Genomic DNA, 6,529 nt, shown 5'->3' with positions numbered 1-6,529 from the left:
TGGGGTGCATATGGGGAAGTCTGTCTCTTCTCCCCTCCTCTCACTTGGAAAAAGAAGAAAAAAGAAAAGAAACAAGTAAAGGGAAGGGAAGGAAAAGAACGAAAAACACAACATAGCAAATATAGAACGTCTCACTTTCTCTCTTGAAACCCAAACTTCCATATCCAATTAACTGTGTATTATCTTTTTTTTTTTTTTTTTGTATTTTTCTGAAGCTGGAAAACGGGGAGAGACAGTCAGACAGACTCCCGCATGCGCCCGACCGGGATCCACCTGGCACGCCCAGCAGGGGCAACGCTCTGCCCACCAGGGGGCAATGCTCTGCCCATCCTGGGCGTCGCCATGTTGCGACCAGAGCCACTCTAGCGCCTGGGGCAGAGGCCAAGGAGCCATCCCCAGCGCCCGGGACATCTTTGCTCCAATGGAGCCTCGGCTGCAGGAGGGGAAGAGAGAGACAGAGAGGAAGGAGAGGGGGAGGGGTGGAGAAGCAGATGGGCGCTTCTCCTGTGTGCCCTGGCTGGGAATTGAACCCAGGTCCCCCGCATGCCAGGCCAATGCTCTACCACTGAGCCAAGCGGCCAGGGCTAACTGTGTATTATCTTTATGAGGATGCATAACAACTTCGTTGTTTAGTAGCAAAATGCTGGCGGTTTCCTTGATGCCTCTCCTTCTCTCCCTCCTTCCATCCAAACACATCAGCAAATCTTCCGACCTCTGCTTTCAAAATGGGACCCACATAAGACCCCCCCCCTCTCTCCACCTTCATGGCTACTCCCTTCATCTCCTACTTGAACACTGAGACAGCCTCCCAGCTGCCGCTGGGCCTCAGTTTAATCTGTAGGTAACAGCTGGCATGATTTTTGTGATACGGTTACAACAGAAACTGTTTTATCTCACTCCCCAGCTGAAAGCCCTCCAACGGGTGTCTTAGCCTTAAAATAACCCTTGCAGCCTTACACGGCTCTCTCAAGACCCTGCAAGAGATAATAGACTCTCGCCTACTTGATGTTCAAGGCCCGGGGCCTGGCCCTCTTGACCCCATCCACGATAAAGACAGTCTCTTGTTTTAATTTGGATTTATAAACTTTGTGAAGTGGAGCCTCTTCCTGTTCATATCTATTTCACATTTTATTTCGTTGTTTTCTAATGGGGTCTTTTTGTTTTCCCTTTCATTGGTTTGTCCTTGTCCTTCTAATTTTTATGAGATTTTTTTTTTTTTTTTTTTTTGTATTTTTCTGAAGCTGGAAACGGGGAGAGACAGTCAGACAGACTCCCGCATGCGCCCGACCGGGATCCACCCGGCACGCCCACCAGGGGGCATCACTCTGCCAGAGGGGCGTCGCTCTGCCGAGACCAGAGCCACTCTAGCGCCTGAGGCAGAGGCCAAGGAGCCATCCCCAGCACCCGGGCCAACTTTGCTCCAATGGAGCCTTGGCTGCGGGAGGGGAAGAGAGAGACAGAGAGGAAGGAGAGGGGGAGGGGTGGAGAAGCAAATGGGCGCTTCTCCTATGTGCCCTGGCCGGGAACCGAACCCGGGTCCCCCGCACGCCAGGCTGACGCTCTACCGCTGAGCCAACCAGCCAGGGCCTTTATGAGATCTTTGTCATCTAAAATGATCTTTTATATAGACTTGAATATTTCCCAGTTCGTCTCTTTGGCCGCATGTAGATACACCTGCACATACTCACACGGAGATTTAATTTCCACACAGTCTGATTGGCCAATATTTTCTCCACGGTTTCTATATTTTATGTCATGTTTAGAAAGACCTTTTCCAGTTCGAGATTATAACAAAATCTATGTCAGAGTTCCCCTGCTATGGGATAGTTTCGTTTTGCACTTAAACTTTTATTTTATCTGGAATGAATTTTGATATAAGAAGGTGGGAGTACAGCTTTATTCCCCCCCCCCGACCCCAAAAGCAGGTTCCCAAATGTCATTTATTGAGCAGCCCACATCTCCCCCACAGATTTGAAATGTGATTTTTATCACATCCCCAATTCCCATTTTGGTGGGGGAGGGGCTCTGTTTCTGACTTTCTTTTCTGTTCCGTATCTGTCCGTATATTCCTGCACTATTTCCACATACGTTACTGTACTTTTATAGTCTATTCAAAATATTTAAAAATCTGTTAAAAAGCTGGTTCAACCTCAATCCTTTTACTTTCCAGAGCTTTCCTGGCTATTCTTGTTTTAGTGACTTATTTTTTCAATAGCTTTGTTGAGACATAATACACAGAACATACACATCGCCCTTTAAATTGTACTATTCTGTAAGTTTAGTCTGTTCACGGAGAGGCGCAGCCATCACCATCGTCAATTTTAGAGCATTTCATCACCTCAAAAAAAAAACCCCCCACAAAACATGTCATACCCGTTCACAATACTCCCTTTCCCCTGGCTCCCCTAGTCCTAAGCAAACACTGATCTACCTTCTGTCTCTACAGCCTGCCTAGGATTGATGTTTCATAATCAACGGAATCATAAAACACGTGGTCTCTTGTGACTCGATTATTTTACGTAGCGTCGTATTTCCACGGTTCAACCAGGTGGTGGCGTGCATGTGCTGGCGCCTCTTCCCTGTTTACGGCTGAAAGATGTCCCATTGAATAGACAGACCGCATCTCCTTCATCCCTTATCCGTTCTTCACCAGTGGACGCTTGGGTTGTGTCCACCTGGGAGCTGTTGTAAACAATGCTGATCCGGACGTTCCCATCCAGGTTTTTGTTTGAACCCCTGGTTCTAGTTCTTTGGGGTGGAGTTGCTTGCGTGATAAGTTCTGGGTCACTTACTGAGAAGTCTCCAACTGTTTTCCTGGCACCGCCACGTCACTGTCACTATACGTTTCTGCCAGCGACGTAGATGGGCTCCCCAAACCTCCACATCCCGGCCAAGACTTGTTATTTTCCGTTGTTTTTCTTTTGTTTTCATTTCTAGCCAGTCTAAGTGGGTGGGAAGTGATATCTCCGTGTGGTTTTATTTGTATTTCCTCAATGACTCGTGACGTTGAGTGTGTATGTGCTTGTTGGCCATTTGTAAACCTCCTTTGAAGAAATGTGTGTTCAAGCTTTTTTGCTCATTTAAAAATTAGGTTCCTTCTACCTGGACACAGGGCTTTTGCTTCTATGGCATCCCATGGGGACAATGGCATTTTTCTCCTCTCTGCTATCCCCCTCTGCTGTAGACCTCCAGTGCGGAATCCCGAATCTAGGAATTAAAGATAATTTTTAAAGCATTCTCTATTCTTTTACTGATTTCAGGGAGAGAAGGGGGGAGCAAGAGACAGGAAGGGGGAGAGGGAGAGAGAGAGAGAGAAGAGAGATGAGAAGCATCAATTTGTAGTTGCAGCACTCTAGTTGTTCACTGATTGCTTCTCATATGTGCCTTGACCCTGAGGCTCCAGCTGACACAGTGACCCCTTGCTCAAGCCAGCGACCTGTGGGCTCAAGCTGGCAACCTCGGGATCACGCTGATGATCTCGCATTCAAGCCAGTGACTCCGCACTCAAGCTGGCAAACCCACGCTCAAGCCTCCTGGCCGCACGCTGAAGTTGCGACCTCAGGATTTGAAACCGGGGAGCTCAGCATCCTGGGCCAATGCTCTATCCACTGTGCCACCAGTGATCAAGAGGAATGGAAAAATAATTTTGCTGTGCGGCTGGATTTGCTTCTGTGAGTATTTCATTGCTTCACTCATTTAAATCTTCTTATGTTTATATGGAAGAAGAAGAGAAGGATGAGAAAAGGCAAAAAAAAAAAGCCTGTGGGAGAAATAAAACAACAGGAGGCACAGGGTGAGAAGGCCAGCAGATACCCAGAAAGTGTTCTGCAAGCTCACTAGGAAATGCAATAGAAAAAACTGGACAGCTCTTTTACTAGCTGATGAGTGCAACCTGGAAGTCAGGCAACAGTCACAGCCTTGAGGGTGATGAGGACCTGGTGCTTGACAGTGAGAGGGAGAGGGAGAGAGAGAGAGAGAGAGAGAGAGAGAAGAGAGAGAGAGAGAGAAGAGAGAGAGAGAGAGAGGGAGATAGCGAGAGAGAGAGAGAGAGAGAGGAGAGAGAGAAGAGAGAGAGAGAGGGAGATAGAGAGAGAGAGAGAGAGGAGAGAGAGAGGAGAGAGAGAGAGAGAGAGGGAGATAGAGAGAGAGAGAGAGAGGAGAGAGAGAGGAGAGAGAGAGAGAGAGAGGGAGATAGAGAGAGAGAGGGAGATAGAGAGAGAGAGAGGGAGATAGAGAGAGAGAGAGAGAGAGAGAGAGGGAGATAGAGAGAGAGAGAGAGAAGAGAGAGAGAGAGAGAGAGAGAGAGAGAGAGTCAGGGCACCTCGGACACGTCCGACCCAGCGGCAGCCAAGAGACAGAACTTGCCTGCGCCTTCAACCCAAGTCTCACCACCTGCTGAACAGACCTCTCAGGAGGCTCCCGAGTCACTGAAGAACCTCCCGGAACAGCCGAAGAAGTCGGCCCTGCTGCTCTCCGGTGTCGGGGGGACGCGTCCCGAGGGGAAGGTTTTCAAGTCATGCCGTTCACACGTCTTGTTTGAGTGGACGATGAAAAGTGGGCACCACCTATCCCTGGGCAGCCTTGCTATTTCCTTTCCCAGAGGGGTCTGGAAGTGGAGGGGGGCTGGTCCCTGCAGGACACAGGAGTGACCGTGGATACTGGACTCCACGTGGAAGAGACAGAGCAGAGCAACTAGTTAAGGAAGGTGAACTGCCCACCCTACATAAAGCCAGTCGTGCCACACTGCCTTACAGAATAATGAAGGAGTCACATAGAAGTCATGACAGCCTGACAAGGTGGCGGTGCAGTGGATAGAGCACTGACTGGGATGCAGAGAACCCGGGTTCAAATGCCAAGGTTGCTGGCTTGAGGGCGGGCTCACCAGCTTGAGCACAGGGTCACTGGCTTGAGCGTGGGATCATAGACATGACCCCATGGTCACTGGTTTGAAGCCCAAAGTCTCTGGCTTGAAGCCCAAGGCCACTGGCTTGAGCCCAAGGTCGCTGGCTTGAGCAAGGGGTCACTTGCTCTGTTGTACTCCCCCCAGTCAAGGCACATGTGAGAAAGCAATCAATGACCATCTAAGGTGCTGCAACAAAGAATTGATGCTTCTCATCTCTCTCCCTTCCTGTCTGTCTGTCCCTCTCTGTCCCTCTCTCTGTCTGTCTGTCTCTCTCTCTCTCACACACACTCACACACACACGCACACACACACACACACAAATGTCATGCCACACCTCAAGACAGCAAACATATTCGTGGGAATATATGGACATAAAGGATTAGAGAAAGCTTGCTCTCTGCATATAACAATTTTTGGAATGTGCCCTTTCATAACGTGCCAGGTGAGAACTACATAGAAGTGGATACCGTAAGGCACTCAATAATTTACATTTTTCCTAGCTGACATCATTTATGTTGGAAAACAAAGTCCTGTGGCTTTGGTTTCTGCCTTTCGAATCCATTTTGCCACACAACGAATTCAAACTCTTCAAAGTCTCATAAGGACGAATGTTTATTCTGCTATAATTCTGGAAATTGAACTTTAAAGAGGTTCCAAAGCTCTTTAAAGCTTTAAAGTTCTTTTTGATAGGTTTGTATTAAAGTTTGCTTAAATAATGTTTAAGATTTATATATAATTTTTTTTGTTTGTTTGTTTTTTTGTTTTTGTTTTTTTTCTTATTATTAGATGTATATATAATTTTGACTTGCATTAAATTGTAACATTTACAAAGTTCCAGGTGGGCCTTTTTTTTTTAAGTGAGAGGAGGGGAGCTAGTGAGACAGACTCCCCACATCCACCCTGACCGGGATCCACCCGGCAACCCCCACCTGAGGCCAATGCTTGAGTCAGCCAAACCATCCTCAGTGCCTGAGGCTGACACTCAGACCAACTGAGCCATCCTCAGTGCCCAGGGCCATGCTCCAACCAATCTAGCCGCCGGCTGCAAAGGGGAAAAGAGAGAGAAGGGGGAGAAGGAGGGGACGAGAAGCAGATGGTCACTTCTCCTGTGTGCCCTGACTGGGAATCGAACCCAGGACATCCATATGCCGAGCCAATGTTTTACTCACTGAGCCAACCGGCCAGAGCCTAGCCCTAGACTAAGATTTTTAAAAACAAAACAATGGGCCCTGGCCGGTTGGCTCAGCGGTAGAGCGTTGGCCTGGCATGCGGGGGACCCGGGTTCGATTCCCGGCCAGGGCACATAGGAGAAGCGCCCATTTGCTTCTTCACCCCCCCCTTCCTCTCTGTCTCTCTCTTCCCTTCCCGCAGCCAAGGCTCCATTGGAGCAAAGATGGCCCGGGCGCTGGGGATGGCTCCTTGGCCTCTGCCCCAGGCACTAGAGTGGCTCTGGTCGCGGCAGAGGGACGCCCCGGAGGGGCAGAGCATCGCCTCCTGGTGGGCAGAGCTTCGCCCCTGGTGGGCGTGCCGGGTGGATCCCAGTCGGGCGCATGCGGGAGTCTGTCTGACTGTCTCTCCCCGTTTCCAGCTTCAGAAAAATACCAAAAAAAAAAAAAAATACTTAAT

The 6,529-nt window shown here is 49.0% G+C and overlaps 1 pseudogene; it reads left to right on the top strand.

The window, feature by feature from the left end:
- The first annotated feature begins 3,125 nt into the window (after positions 1 to 3,125).
- LOC136403982 (UBX domain-containing protein 8-like) lies at positions 3,126 to 4,696 on the top strand (annotated as a pseudogene).
- The last annotated feature ends 1,833 nt before the right edge of the window (positions 4,697 to 6,529 follow it).

Source organism: Saccopteryx leptura, chromosome 4 (genome assembly GCF_036850995.1).
Source record: "Saccopteryx leptura isolate mSacLep1 chromosome 4, mSacLep1_pri_phased_curated, whole genome shotgun sequence".
Taxonomy (NCBI): Eukaryota; Metazoa; Chordata; class Mammalia; order Chiroptera; family Emballonuridae; genus Saccopteryx; species Saccopteryx leptura.
This window is presented reverse-complemented; position numbering and strand designations above follow the sequence as displayed.